The sequence below is a fragment of the Lolium rigidum genome, chromosome 3 (genome assembly GCF_022539505.1).
Source record: "Lolium rigidum isolate FL_2022 chromosome 3, APGP_CSIRO_Lrig_0.1, whole genome shotgun sequence".
NCBI classification, from domain to species: domain Eukaryota; kingdom Viridiplantae; phylum Streptophyta; class Magnoliopsida; order Poales; family Poaceae; genus Lolium; species Lolium rigidum.
In genome coordinates this window covers 278,422,789-278,438,222 of record NC_061510.1, presented here as the reverse complement: position 1 = coordinate 278,438,222, position 15,434 = coordinate 278,422,789, and the positions used below count along the sequence as shown (strand labels likewise).

The 15,434-nt window shown below is 43.0% G+C and overlaps 1 long non-coding RNA gene across 1 annotated transcript; it reads left to right on the top strand.

Moving 5' to 3' along the window:
- Positions 1–2,827: 2,827 nt before the first annotated feature.
- Positions 2,828–3,472, top strand: LOC124699565. The gene is made up of 3 exons (XR_007001432.1): positions 2,828–2,873; positions 3,003–3,111; positions 3,203–3,472. It is a non-coding gene; the product is annotated as an uncharacterized LOC124699565 (long non-coding RNA).
- Positions 3,473–15,434: the final 11,962 nt, after the last annotated feature.

Here is a 15,434-nt window from a genome sequence, read left to right as displayed (position 1 = left end):
TGTGCATGATTATTTTTATGTTATCCACAATAATAGCTATGGATAGGTTCAGATTTGTGGCGCCCATATGTTGGAGCTTATTTACGAGGACCGGTTAATCGGGATCACCAAATGGAATGTATTCTTCTGGTCTCACATTTGTCATCCCATACTATTGTTAATGCATGGTATGGATCTTCTTCTTCCTTTTATCTCTTCGAGAATAATTTTAGTAATTTTTTTATGAGGGTGTGGGGTTTCATAAATTAACTCCCTTATTAGTCAACTCGTCCGAATTATATTTTTCAGGTTTTAGCAAGGCTCTGTTAGTGTTAGCAATATTAATGCTATGAAATTGGCGATGATGGGAATTATAACTACTAGTAAACCACACGTGCTTTGCACGGTCGACAATACGCACGACATACAAACAATGAGCATACTTCGTGGACATTGATTTGAGCCTTCATTCGACGGTATGCGTAAGTTTTGTCCATTTTGTCCTACTTGCAAAAAAAAATTAAACTAATATCAATTTCAATGGTGCTTGAAACGACATAGAAAGAGTTGTAAAATGTTTGTGTCACATGTTAATAATTAATATTTTAACATCTCATGGAATATTGCATAACACGGAAAATATTTTTACCAGCCAGGAAAATATTTTCATAATACAATGACATAGTTAATGTAGCCATAGGCAAGAATCTAATTTGGTTTCCATCACAATAACAATATACAAGGACCTAATATTCTCATCCGTGGTGATAGTCTAATCTGTAAAGAGAGTTGTCAATGCACAATTTATTTGAAATTTCCATGCTTGGGTGCAATTTTATGATTCAATATATGTACTACATATATTCATGTGGAAACATACGTACAATTCATGTCTTGTCTTAGAAGGCTTGTGATAAAACTTTGTTATATACAAATATTAACCTTGGATAATTTCGATCTTGTCATAATTTCTTTTATATTTCATAAAAAAGAACCACTAATTTTATTCGTCACAGTTTTACATCTTTATGCTCAATTAATCATACTAAAAATAAATATAAAAAAGTACATGGTAGATACTATATATTTATGATATATTGCATTTATAGAATAGCCTATACTATAGCCGAAAATATAATTTTGATCTATGGTGCATATGCTCCTACTATTGGGAAAATATTTTAAAATATCAAAAACTCATAAAGAAAAATTCCGCGTGTACATGTCGATAATCTATATGCGCACGTCAAGTTTCGCGGAAAATAGACATTTTTTATGTCTTGTGTGAAAAATATAAGAATTTGTCCTTTTGAAGAGCACTTTTTAAGAACCAAAATTTCTTTTTTACACTTAACACAAAAAATATCAATTTTTTATGAAAAAATGGCAAGCCCGTAGAACATTAAGATGTACGTCTGTTATTTGTCAATATCAGGAAGGATATTTGTGCTAAGCGTGGAGTTGGTGAAATCTTCACATTTAGACTATTTAGTGGTAGCAGTTAGTTTATTCCTGGTCGTGAAGGGACAAAGAAAGTAGAGGACGCATGTCACATGGATGGGGCCCTCAACCTGGGAACCCAATGACAGATGCCTTGCAAACTAAGAAGATTTATTGGCTGGCGCGGGACTTCACCCGAAGTTTCCAGCACTTCACCAGAGTCACGAGCGCGGGAACTCAGGTGGCGAATCCCAGCAATCGTGGCCGTTAGATCAAACTTGTTTCCCTCTGATGAACGGCACATGGAAGCTCCAATATGCAACGGCTCGGATTACTTCAAATGTTGCATTGGCTGGAAGCTTGTAGAACTAAGTTGTACAAATTCAAATTCAAAAACTCGTGTATTATATAGTGGTATAGATAACTATACCATATTAAAGCGTAACAAGTTCGATTTTTGATAGAATTTTGAGCCCTTCTTAAGATTAACAAGTTGTAAACACGTGTTGTTTGATATGATATATACCTGCCGTTGTTTCTTTTGTGTTCAGCTTCTGGTCTTGGTAGTGTTTTTAGTGAAGCTCAGAGTTCATTTTCGTACCAACACGTGTTTGATTTTCCATTTTTCCTTCCTAGTATTTGTGTTGTGGGCTGGCTTGGTGTATCATCGGTGTGCCCATAGCTAGGAAGAGGCCAGGATGGCGCAGCGTTGGAGCTTGGCGGTCAAAGCGGTGTTGTGGCTGTGTTTCCTGACGCCCCGACGCGTGCTACCTTCCACCTCTGTCCTCATTATTTTTCCAATGAATCGCCGCTGGCAATCCCTGCAGGATTTGCTCCCTACCGCCATCCCCTCTCTTCGTGTGCTTGACAGCCGCCCTGCTCCGGCCGACACCCGGTGTGCTTTGCGCTGGTAGAGAGGCTATCCTGGGAGAGGAAGCGGCGGATTCAAGTGGAGAACGGTCAAGATCGGCGATTGATGGAGATGCGACGCCGTGAGGATCGAGGAGAGAGACATGGAGATCGGTTGCCAACACGAATTTCCCCCTGATCGCCTGCCAGCTTGGGGAGATCGGAGAGCGACATGGTACGGCGGTTACCATTCTTCTTCGGTTCTTCCCCTTGTCCGTCTCCTACAGATGGATGGCGGTGCTGATTTGCCCCGCGGCCGGCGCGATGGGATGCTGCTTAGCAGGGGATGAAGCTGTTGCAGAGAAGACGGTTCGCCCTGGTTTACCCGCGCCGCCCTCTCGCCGCCGGCGTGCTACTCCGCTCGATGGCTGCGCTGCGCGGATTTTATTCCTTCCATCGCGTCCTAATCGCTTCCGTTATTGGGTATGCAGAGTCTCCTTTCGACCGGCAGTCGACCACAGCTGCTCTTTTGGAATAGGGAGAGGTGATCCAACTCCATCCCTTGCAGGTTGTCATCGATGGCTCCGATGCTTGGGCCAAGCTAGGTATGCACCCATCAGCCAGATCGATCTTTCAGCTACTATTTGGGCTTCTTCAGTTTTATGTGTTTTGATGGTTTTTTCCTGGTTTGTTGGCCCATTCACAGTGTCCATCGAGTATGCGTACCATTGCAGGCATTTGTGGGAAAATTAAAATTGTGCTGCCATTTTTCTTCGGGTGATTGTCCTCGGCCAGATCAGGGCGTTCATGTTGGCAACCTCAATACATCCACTCCGCTCCCAGGTATGCTACCACTCCACCAGCAGCCTCGAACTAGATATGTTCCAATATCCACATTCCTGTTTTCATGTGTGTTCTGTGTTTTTTCTCACAGCTAGCTCTTTAGAATTTTGGATATAATGAAAATGGTAAGTGTCATGTCCGTTCCAGCTAGAATGAGCTAGAACATGACCAGCTTATGTTAAAATGTGTCAAATCTTGTGTTTTTTTTATTTATCCTATCTCCACTTTCTGGTTGAATTATGTTTCTTAACAATCTGCATCGTTAGATTTGTTATAACGATCTTTACCCTGTTAGGACCTCAGTATTGTGATGGACAATTTGACCAACTTTGTTTCTACACCAGTGGATTTTGTAGTAGACGTAGACAGTGCTGCTGTCTTCCATCAAACAAAGCGTCTTCATGGTTTATCTGTTATGATAAATAGTGAAGTTCAGAGTTCCAGACAACGAAGATTGATAAAGGATAATGAACTGCTTAATCCGTGAGTTTGTATGAATGTTCCCCCATGTTAAATATTTCAAGAATGCTATCTATAATTTCTTTTCCCCATGAGATTATTATCTTTCCCTAAGAGAGAGCACCAATCCTTTAACTTATTTCTTTTGAAAATTTTAAGTACAGAATATTTACACATCAAGGTTTCCTCACTGCAAGCCTAAAAATTCTAAAAATGACAGTAGGTAATTTTCCTTGCAAATTTGAGTTCTGGTGGTATAGCTCTGTATTGCCAAATTGACTCAATATACGTTGTGTCAAATGCAAATCATTTGATATCATTGTGTTTCTGGAGAGGCTTGATGAATCTCTTTTCATTCATGTGTTTCAGGCTATGTTTGGTAAGTTGTTTACCTTCCTTATTTTCCGTATTTACAAACTCCTTTGCCTGATATTGTTTCTAATTTATGCTTGCTGCCCTCCTATTTATTTGGTTTGAGAGAACTTGACCATTGACAATACAAATTGCAGGGTTAGGCCTGAACATTGTGGACTGGATGTTCAAGTTATGATGTTGTGCAGCCTATACTCCATGTGTTCTTTTTATTGAGGTTCATGGCCATCACTCATCATTATGCATTTCAGCGTTTTGTTTCTTAACTCTGCAAATTGTTCTTAAATGTCAAGGTAGTGAGGATGGAAGCTATAGTTGTAAGCACACAATGAAAAACCGTGGTGGAGGTTAGTTCACGTTGACATTCGCTTCTGGTGAATGACCACTTATTTAATATTTGCATTCATACATGGAGTGCGCTCAAAAATTTATTACTTATTTGTTACTGTTATTATGATGGAGGATAAAATACCATCCCCTAGGGCAGATAGTCAAGGGAGTGACAAAGATAGAAGTGTAAGGATTTGAGAGGACTTCTTGGTTATTAAAAATGATAATATATGGATGCTTATCCTGTATAGCCAGCATATGCAGATTGGAAACAAATAATTAACTCTGTCTCTATCAAGGCATTATTAGTTATATGTCAACCAGTAGGGGCTGCTCTTGCCAATGGCAGTCAATCTGCATTACGCAACATAAAACTGCTGGTCTGTTCTTATTATTTTCTATATGTCTGAGAACTATGATACGAGTATGCATAAATATCAGAAACCTAGAAAGCAAACAGTTCTCTATTAGTTGTGAATGTTGAACCTATTTTTATTTTGGAGATGGTTTCGCTATATTAGCTTATTTCCTCTTTGTACGTCGCAGAGATGCTACCCGAAGATGTTCTCCTGATCATCTTATGTAGATCATGTGCAGGTTATCTTTCTATTATTTAAGTTTAAAAGGTTTCAGTATCTATTATGGTAATTGTGTTATCATGTGTTTTGATTTTTCTTTTGAAAATTCTTCATTTCTATGATTCAGACATCTAAGGGTGATGCTGGTCGGCTATAGTTTTGACTTATCATTTGCTGGCTTCATGAGATTTGAGTTTGTTTTGCTCATACCCACAAGTATGCATAATGATAAGAAATAAAGCTATTTGGGCATGTGCAATGTAATCGACTGGTTAGGCCTTTCTTGAATTAACAGTTCTTAGCTGCCACCTTTCATATGTATATGTTACTACTTTATTGCATATATCAGATGGTGTAGGGAGTGAGAAGAAGATTGATATGTTTGAAGACTTATTTGGGTTTCTCCTTACAATAGAAAAGTACAGTTAGATCTTCTCCGAAGTGTTTACATATAAGTGATTTGTTGCAAGCATGACCTTGTACTTATTCAGACTGCAGCTCAATAAGAGATCGGAAGGGGCCTTCTGGTGGAACGGGCCTTCCGATCAATATCGGAGTTCTTTTATTTTTAAGTCACGCCATTTTTTTTGTCTTGAATGAATTACTATCTTTTGGGATGCTGAGTCATCTTGATTTTACCTTTTGTCCTTAAGTAGACCAGATATGTATCTTTTTTTTATCACGCGAACAACTTTTTATGTGTATTACATATTACTACTACAAGATAGATGTCTGTGGATGGTCCAATGTGAGCCAGCATAATTGGTGTTCTATTCTCCTTGGGTTGTTACTTTCTAGAAGACTAGATATCTACAACGAAATTTGCATCCAAGCAGTGTTTTTGCTATACAATGTTGTCAAAACTGATAACAAGAGGGTAGGAAATAGGTTGCATTAATTATGCTCTACACTGATGTCGAAGTACCATGTAACCATCTGATTCTATTTAATTTGGAACATTCAACAGTCTGATTCCATTCATAAATTTGACACATCTGCATGACTTCAGGACCTTACATACAACCGTCCATAAGCGCTTATAAACTAGCAGCTTTACATCACAGCAACACTACCGTCTAACTATGTACAGCAGTGCAGTACCATGAGTCCTTGACAACCAAAGGGCCAAAGAAAATTGAAAACTGCCAGCAGCGCTAGCTTCGCTGCATGGCCTTGATCAAGTTTTGCCTCAACACATAGCAACAGACATTAGCTGCCAACATATGCTGAACAAAAGAAGAGCAAAAGCTTCTTCTCCTTTAACTTGCCGAGCTCCATTGTCAGGTACACATCTTTTCATGAACTGGTACGTTTTCCTATCTGCATCAAGCAAAGACAGTTCACTAGCTATCTAAACGCAGGCTACAAAGACCCAAAATTGCATAGGCAAACACGAAAGGCTGTAACGCTCTACAGCTGCATCCTTGAAATACATGTCCATGTTTGTGAGCACGTCCATCATAATAGCAGCTCTGAATCACCCACATCTGAATGAAAACCACTCACCATGTGCAGCCACTGCCCAGTGACAATCTGCAGAAACTCACATGTAAGCAAATAAAACATCTTAGTCCTACACACTCAATCTGTCTAAACTCGCCCTCACCTTTGTTTTTAAAACATACACGGAGATAAACCCACAGCCAAATGACAATATGAACTTATTCGCATCTGAGCACATAAAACTAGCCGAGTATTCAGTTCAGTACAAAAACAAAACACACACCTGCTGACTAATGGAAAAACTGAACACACACAATTTCGAATGGGCAAAACCATTAACTACATTATTCAAACACAACAGAAGCCCACGAATAGCCAAAAATTACCATGAGTCAGCACATATGGCGCGGCGGCATTGCTAGTACTTTAAAAGGAGAAAACAAAATGGTTCTCTTTTGGAAGGACTAAATAGATCTTCCACTTCCTTTGAAATGTCAGTGTTGAAATCACTTAGGAAACATGAGACCTTTGTCTATAAAAGGTTCCTCATCGACCGAATGTGCTATGCATTCATTTCGCAAAGGAAAGATAAGAGAACATAAATACATCATTTTTTGAACAAAAATATTTTCGATCATGCATGTAATTAACTCTCTGACATGGGTCCTACTTATGGATGCAACAACATGCACAATTATACTTCAAAGATGTGCATAACTCTATTAACACCCACCCTCCGTTATTCACTTATTTTTTAGATTGACAAGGTGAATCACACATGCCTATTCTGCCAAGGAATCAGTAGTAGAATACATTCATATAAAGAAGACTCTAAACTTGTTTGGAATAACTTTTTAGATTTTTTAGGGTTGTTAAAATGTACTAGCATTTTTTTCACATGTCTACAAAGTTAACTATTCATCATTCTTCTGCATTTAGATATAATGAACAAATTCAGTTTTCTCGCACTTCTACAAAGTTAACTATTCATCATTCTTCTGCATTTAAATGACAAAAATGGTGGCAACGAAAGGGATCTTGTTATGGTAGCTGATCTAGCCATCCCAGTATCAATTGCAGTCATGATAAGAAATGGTTCCAAGATCACCCCCTCGGTATGAAGTAAGATGCTCTACAAAGATTGATGATTCCTATGAGGTCTCCGGTCAGAAAATTGGTGACATTTCAGCTGCCATGTCAACAATGACGGTAGTAAGAATCTAATGTTTAATAGCATTGTTATGGGTACTAGATGGTCAATGATTGATAAGGTTCATAATCCTTACTTACAACAATAACTTGAAGCAATGTTTTCCATATCCATATAGGATGCCATAGTGGGCATATATATCCACTGGTGTAATAGCTACAGATGAGTTTGCTAAATGGTTTCTTCGGATCACTCAACATGTATAATGTCAAAGTTTGAAATGGAAACTATTGGTTCAATCCAGTAGCCATTTATCGTTTCATATATGAGTTTTTCCGTGTTTTGCATTTTTTGGCCAACAAATTATATGTTGTTAAAATAATATTGGAATCTATATAAGAACAAGGCCACAGTATATCTACAAGCGAAAATGGTTATATTTGACTCATATACTAAAACATAAGGATGTAAATTGAGGTCGCATCAGCACAAACTACACAAGCATGAGTATATATGCAAGTTCCACGTGCATTATTTTAAATGTGTAAAGAGGAAACAAATTTGAAGAGTGTGGGTGATAGTCAACAGGAGCAAGTAGATGCCAGAAAATAATACTTCCTCTAATCCAAATTAATTGACCCCACTTTGTCTAGATACAGCGCGCTTGTTAACTAGATACATTTGTATCTAGACAAAGTTGAGTCAATTAGTATGAACAGGAAGAGTAGTTGCAAATTAATAAAATTCTACTAAAAATGATTTTGATTAATGTATGGTCTAATTTTGTTGAACCATAGCAACGCACGGTCATTCAACTAGTTGTATATGGCATGTGATATAAGTTTATGTCCGCTTGGGCGCACGGGATGGTGGGTGGTACGGACGCGCCTCCACAAGTCTAGCTAGGGAGCAAAATAATATTCTGCCTTCAGGAAGTCAAATAGCGTATATATATGTGTGTGTGTGAAGAATTGGTTGTTGCTTATAAACATAAATCACTAATTATGTACAACAATTTAATTCACCGCCTATAATTTATTTACATCAACACAAATAGTAGGGCAATTTGATATTCTATAGAGGCAATTTCACATTATCAGTAACATTCTCACAAATTTACATTAACACACATAGCATACATGCTGAACTGCTGTTGCATGTTACCCTATTGGTCCTTACCGTTGTGGCCTTGTGGATGTTTGGATGAGGACGGGCACCTTCTTGGGCGGTGACCGGCTGAGAATTCGAGGGAGCGGTCAAGCGAATCTGGCGAGTTGCGGAGCAGCATAAGCGCGAAGCGGGAGGGCGGAGGCTGGGCACTGGGGCCTGGTCGCCTTGGAGCAGCGGGGGAGGCCGGAAGGGGGCAAGACGGTGATGGGTATGTGTGGCCGAGGGCCTGGCCGGAGGGGGCAGCCGCCAGAGCTAGGATTTTGGTCGCCCTTTTCCACATTCTGCTATCTTGGGAGACATGGGGACGAATGGGAGGAGCAGAAGATCACATGGTACACCATAGTGTGAAAGGGACCCCGAACCCGCGTCGCTCCCGCACGGGGCGACCCGGGGAAACCCTAACTACCGCCGGTGGGCTCCCCTTCAAGCCGCATCACGCCGCCACTGCCGCGAGGTCGACGCGGTGGAGGCGGCGCCCTTGCCGCCGAAGGCTGTGGGGGTGAGCTGCCGTGGAGGCGTGGTGGTGCGGTGGAGGTCGTCATGTCGGCCTGGTCGGAGGTGTTGGTCGCCGGGGCGGTGGTCCCGGGATCTCGCGGTAGAGGAGGTGGAGCTGTGGCTGCGTGGGCAGCACGGTGGTCGAATCTCGGCACTGTGTCTGCCATGGCGCTGGTTGGCGGGGGTGACCCCGAAGGCTGCAGATCTGACGGTGGCCGGTGATTCCTCTGCGCCCCCTCCTTCCGACGGCTCACGTTGTTGGCCTTCTTCGGTTTTGGGGGTGGTGGCGGACGACTCATCGACGAGTCTGTGGTCGGTGGCGGCTTCCTCTTCCCGCCGATGAGGTCGACTTGCAGGCGGCGGCGAGGGGGGCTGCCGTTCTGCCTAATAAATGTGGCTATCCTAGGGTTTCTCTTGCGCCAAGTGAAGATCGATCGGAAGCTTCTTCCCACCGGGCTGGCTGGATTGTCGTGTTTCGAAAGGTCCTACCAGCGAAATTGATTGTACGATCAATGCCCGAAGATTGCTGGATTGGGTGTTTTCGGTCGGGCGCACCCATGTTTTATCTGACTGTTTGGTTTCAGAGGGAGTGCTTCGAAACTCTGCTGGCTGTTAATACCATGGAGCTCGTTTTCTTTCCATGGTGCTGGCGGAGAAGGTCATAAAGGTAGAGATCGGTGGAAGAGCAATGGTGGTCGGATCTTGGTGGTGAGGTGAAATTGTTGGAGCTTCGGGACTTCAAACCTCGACTTGTATGTGGGGGGCGACTGCACAGGAGAAGTTCAGAGTTTTATCTCTTAGGGTGAAAATCCAAGGTCTGACTTAATTGGTTGTGCATGACAATATTCTTGTTGAAGACATTGTTTTGAGAGGGAGAACTTTCTTCAGGGTGAAAACCTAATATCTATGATCGGACGATGACAACGTTTTGGCACTATTTCTTTCTTGAAGGCGTCGCTTATGGAGAAGCTGATCTTCTGGTGTTGTCTTGGTGGTGTCAGTGTCGTTGTTTCAAGTTTTCGATCTCTGTAGCAGGACTTTTATTTTCTGTAATTTTTCTCTATTTTTTAAGTGTGTGCATCCTTTATGCTATTAGGGCATGATATTGTTGCAGAGGCTAGGTGTAATAGATATCTCCACGATATTAATATATACTTTTATTTCCTACTCATAAAAACCGAGTTGCTGGTCGTCCGTTCACTCCATCCCCTCTCAGACCTGACGGGTGGGGCCAGTCGAATCGATGCGCATGGCAGCACTCGATATCTCCCGAAGACACGAACTGGTCCAACCCCTGGCTGACAGTCCACGCCATGGCAGCGCTTCTCTCCATCTCTGTCTTCCTCTTCTGATGCCATGCGTGCTCCACCCTCTCGCTTAAAGGAGATGTGGAGGAGTCAGCGCTGGCTTGGCCGCTGCTGAGGGGAGGGACAACCCTTGGAGAGGAAGAGGTGTGGGCTCCGCCATAGCTGGAATGCCGGAAGAGGTGCGTGCCGTGCTGTCATGGAATGTGGTGGAGGGGTTACCGCGACCGTTCTGAGCAGTGCCGTCGTGATGTACTTCTGATTGACCAGATCCCGTGGTCGTTGAGGCCGCAGGAGCTCACGGCAGCGAAGGCCATAGGGGCAGGCACGGAGACAAGGGGGGACGAGGGGGGCTCAGCCACCCCCGTGATTGGGATTTTGTGAAGAATACTAGTCATTACACCCTAATTTCTCACTGGTTTAGTCAAATTCGTCCCCCTCATCAAGTTTACAGCAGTAATTCACTCCATTTTACCCTTCTCAACATGAGAAGCTGGCTCCGTCCCTGCATAGGGGATCCCAGCCATAGTGGCAGGTGGCAGCTCGGCCTCCGAGCCCAGCCCCTGGCAGCAGTGGAGGAAGGTACTGTACATGAGGCTGGTATCAATGGCAAGGAAAATAAATGGAGATGAACTTGGTCTATCAGTCATGATTTGTTTTTTTCCTTCAGTTAACAAATGTCCGTTGCAAATGCTAAACAATATGTTACGCAGTCATCGATCAAATAAGAATTTGCCTGCGTTTGATGGTTGCTGAATTTTTATTGGCGTTTCGATTGCTCATGAATTCAGACGTACGCCTAAATTAAAATTAGTACGATATATGTCCATGTCTAAACTCTAAATTAGAGCTACTCTTTTTGATGAATCGAGATACAATTCTATATTTTTTTACAGAAGCTTGATTACTAACCAATCGACATTCGACAATGCGAGTCTGTTAATAATAATTACTCCCATTTATATGTTTACACGTCCTCTTCACCTTTGAGTGGTATTAGCAAGTTATTAGTCTATTCGTTAATAAGTTTAGAAGAATGGAACATGGAATATAGAAGAATAGAAAAATAATTTGGTATACAGTCACGAAAAATCTATCCATTAATAATATAGAAGAATAGAACATAGAACGTGAGGTTAAGAGGGAAGATCTTTGAGCGGTATTATCAAGTTATTAGTACATTCTATTATAAATAGATAAATAATACTCCCTCCGATATATATTACATGATGCTAAAATGGATGTATCTATAACTATATCTAGATGCATCTATATTAGCATCAAGTAATATGAATCGGAGGGAATATTATAATGAAAAAACTCCACCATAACTTTGGTAAGCCCTATTCACTTTGTTTTGTCTCGTAGCATAGCACGAGCAATTTACTAGTTATCGAAAAAATTGGGACAAAGGGAAGCTCCTCTCGGGTTGCTCTGCTCGTCGTTGACAATGACAGGCAAAGCTACTGGGCCACGAATATTTGGGGTACATCGTTTTTTTTCCAGAAATCTGGGTGGGCCATGGCCCACCCGGCCCGCCCACTGCGCACGCCCATGCCTGTTGCTGCAGGACAGAACGCAGCAGCAGCCATCGACGCCGTTAAGCTTGTACTCCGTACAAGGTGCCGGACCGCCCATCTGGGCGAAGCTTCCCCGGCAAGCGCTGTCGCTCATGGAGTCCACAATCCCTTCCAAGAGGTTCCCGGTCTCCGGCAGGAAGCACGCCCCCTTTCAGAGCAATGCCCACGCCATCTGACCATGCGTTCCCACAATGTAGTCGGGACGTGCTGGAGCGCTTCTGCTCCATGCAAAATTTCACAAAGCCAGTCGATTAGCACAACAAGGTATGGATCACGGAATCCGCGGAGAACTTTCAGGCGAGAAATTCGAGAGCTGTTTGCAACATCGATTTGCTACCATCCCGATGTCTCCGATTCTCATGTGTGCTTACATCTCTCTGGTTCTTTGCCCCCGTTCATAGGTTCTACCTATGTGATATGAAATCTAATTTGTTGAAATTGGAGCACAATATATAATGGGAAAGTATTATTCACACATATGGGTGACATTAAGAATCTCAGTGTGCGTTCACGTGATGAATACCCACGATGGTAGATGAGGCATGCTTTAAACATGTGTAATAACTAAAACAGAGGACGTGGGCATAGCCCAGTGGTTGAGATCGCTGTGGTGCACCTCAACGACTAGATTCCGATTCCTGTCAGGAACAAATTTCTGGATTCTCACGCCAAGGTCACGCTTCTACTATATCATTTAGTGTCTAGTTCCTCCTAGCACTAATTCATTTTTTTTAGTAAAAACAAATTGGCAGTGTCGTTGTTTCAAGTTTTCATATTAGTTGCCGGTTTGCTAGTTTTCACTCAATTGAAATCACCGGCAACTAATATGAAACGCACATGAGAGTACTAGCTTACTCCGTGGCGAATATTATTGGTCGTGCAATGAAACAGAAGCAATTGTTGCTACATTAAAGTACATTGAAAAAGTAGAAGTACACTCTTTTAAGGACAAAATTTGAGGCTAAATGTTCACTTATTTACGGACAGACATGTGCATTTCACCGGCGTCGCACTTGGTGCATGGCCTAGTTCATGGGGCGGCCTGACTTATCGTGCTCATTGTTGTATCTTTGTGTTTTTGTTTCGCCGCAACAGGTGCCTATGGTGCTCCGCTTGCTGACTCGTTGTTTTCTAATCGGTTGGAGCCAATATCTCGCCGCATTATACTTGAACCGGAAAATCATATAGACTCTATTAACGTTTCCAATCATGTTTAAACGAAAATTATGTGACTTATAGATGACGGTTGATGAGGGCTGGTTTCCCCGATCTTTCACGATGCACCTTGATGATCCATAGGACCGATAGATCTTGAACTCCCTTGATAGATTCAAGGATACTCAAGCACATATAATTACTCTTGACAGACTCAAGAAGTCTCACACCTTTATTGGATAACGGGCGAACGTCCAAGACGCCGTCACGCACGCCGATCCCATAGGGACGGTGATAGTATGAACTCAAAGTTCTACATATTCTGGATTCAATCTAATCTACCAAACCCTAGGCCGCACCATCTCCTTATACGAGGGAGAGGTGGCCGGCCAGCCCTATTGGGCCTAACCTAGTTTGACTCGGACAGGCCCAAGTCAAACAAACACTAATTTAAACCCTAATGGCCCACCATATGATCTGGCTACATTATTATTTCCTAATAACAATACTATGATAAAATACTTGTACAACCTTAGACTTAATCATCATATCAATGGCTGTCCTAGTGTACCAGGCCTGGATATCCATATCATTTTCCCCTTCTTCAAGAAGCGTTGTCCCCAACGCGTGAGGGTCTGCTAGAAAAAGGGTGGCGTCAGATAAGCAACATCGCCGGTCTTCATCCTCATGCCTCGTCAGTCTTCCACACCACATCCTCCCTCTCGACTAGCTTGACTTGTCCTTAGCGCCATTTGGTCTGCGACGCCATCAACCTGATTGAAGACACAAGTATCCTTCCAAATACAACTGAAGTGCACCATACATACCACCCAAAACAAAACAGAACTAGTTCCTGTCCGCCTTGGATCCAAATAAGTTGACAACACCTTAGTATACATCCTTCCGACACACCAATGTCTACTGCCTTGAAGAGCACAATTTCTCCCCTCCATGACGAACAAACAGCAGCAGCACAAGTGGCGTTGCAGGTCTGGTCGCCGATACTGCCGGACTGCACGCCTGAAACGGTCGGCCTAGGGCCCGATACGACCGGCCTGAACGCCGGTCCAACCGGCATGGTGCCCGGTCTACCGGCCTGTGGACCGGGTGAACCTCCGCTGCTCCCTGGATCCGCCCCGGTGGGCACTGGTGCTGGACCCGGTTTGTGCCGGGCTGTCCGGTCTGACAGCCAGCCCTGCCAAGTGAAACGCCGACGCGCTGGACGTGGTGCCGGCTCGAATCGGTGAAACAGCTGGCCTGCCGGTCGTGAACGCCCGCCTCCTGACGATTATCTTGTACACCACGTGCGTCTCCTTCTGCTGTAAGTAATCCAACGTATCTTTAATCTTGGCCAGCTGAACAACACACGATCAGCAAATCTGCACGTACCAAACTTTCCTTTGTATTCCTTATTTCATCCTTGATGCAAACGACTTCTTTCCTTTCCTTTGCTGGGCCCGCGAGAAAAAAAATCTCACGTCAAACCTATACCAAAGCAACCTGCTAGCTTATGGAGTCCAATCAGTCCACGGTTACTCTTCAACCGATCTGCCGAACACGGAATTGCAGGTACGTAGATCGATGCGATCTACTGAACTCGGTCGATCTTCAACGCTGACGCTGCTGCCCACATCCGAACGAAAGCCTTCTCGAACATGACTCTGCCGCCCAACTCTTCCTCCTTGATCTTCACCAACAGCATGGCGACGACATACCCAATGGTAGCCACGGCAACCGAGCAGAAACAACCGAGCAACAAAGCAATATGCACCGTGATCAACCTAGCAAACTGATACCACATGATGAGGGCTGGTTTCCCCGATCTTTCACGATGCACCTTGATGATCCATAGGACCGATAGATCTTGAACTTCCTTGATAGATTTAAGGATACTCAAGCATATATAATTACTCTTGACAGACTCAAGAACTCCCACACCTTTATTGGATAACCGGACGAACGTCCAAGACGCCGTCACGCACGCCGATCCCATAGGGACGGTGATAGTATGAACTAAAAGTTCTACATATTCTGAATTCAATCTAATCTACCAAACCCTAGGCCGCACCATCTCCTTATAGGAGGGAGAGGTGGCCGGCCAGCCCTATTGGGCCTAACGTAGTTTGACTCGGACAGGCTCAAGTCAAACAAACACTAATTTAAACCCTAATGGCCCACCATATGACCTGGCTACATTATTATTTTCTAATAACAAGACTATGATAAAATACTGGTACAACCTTAGACTTAATCATCATATCAATAGTTGTCCTAGTGTACCAGGCCT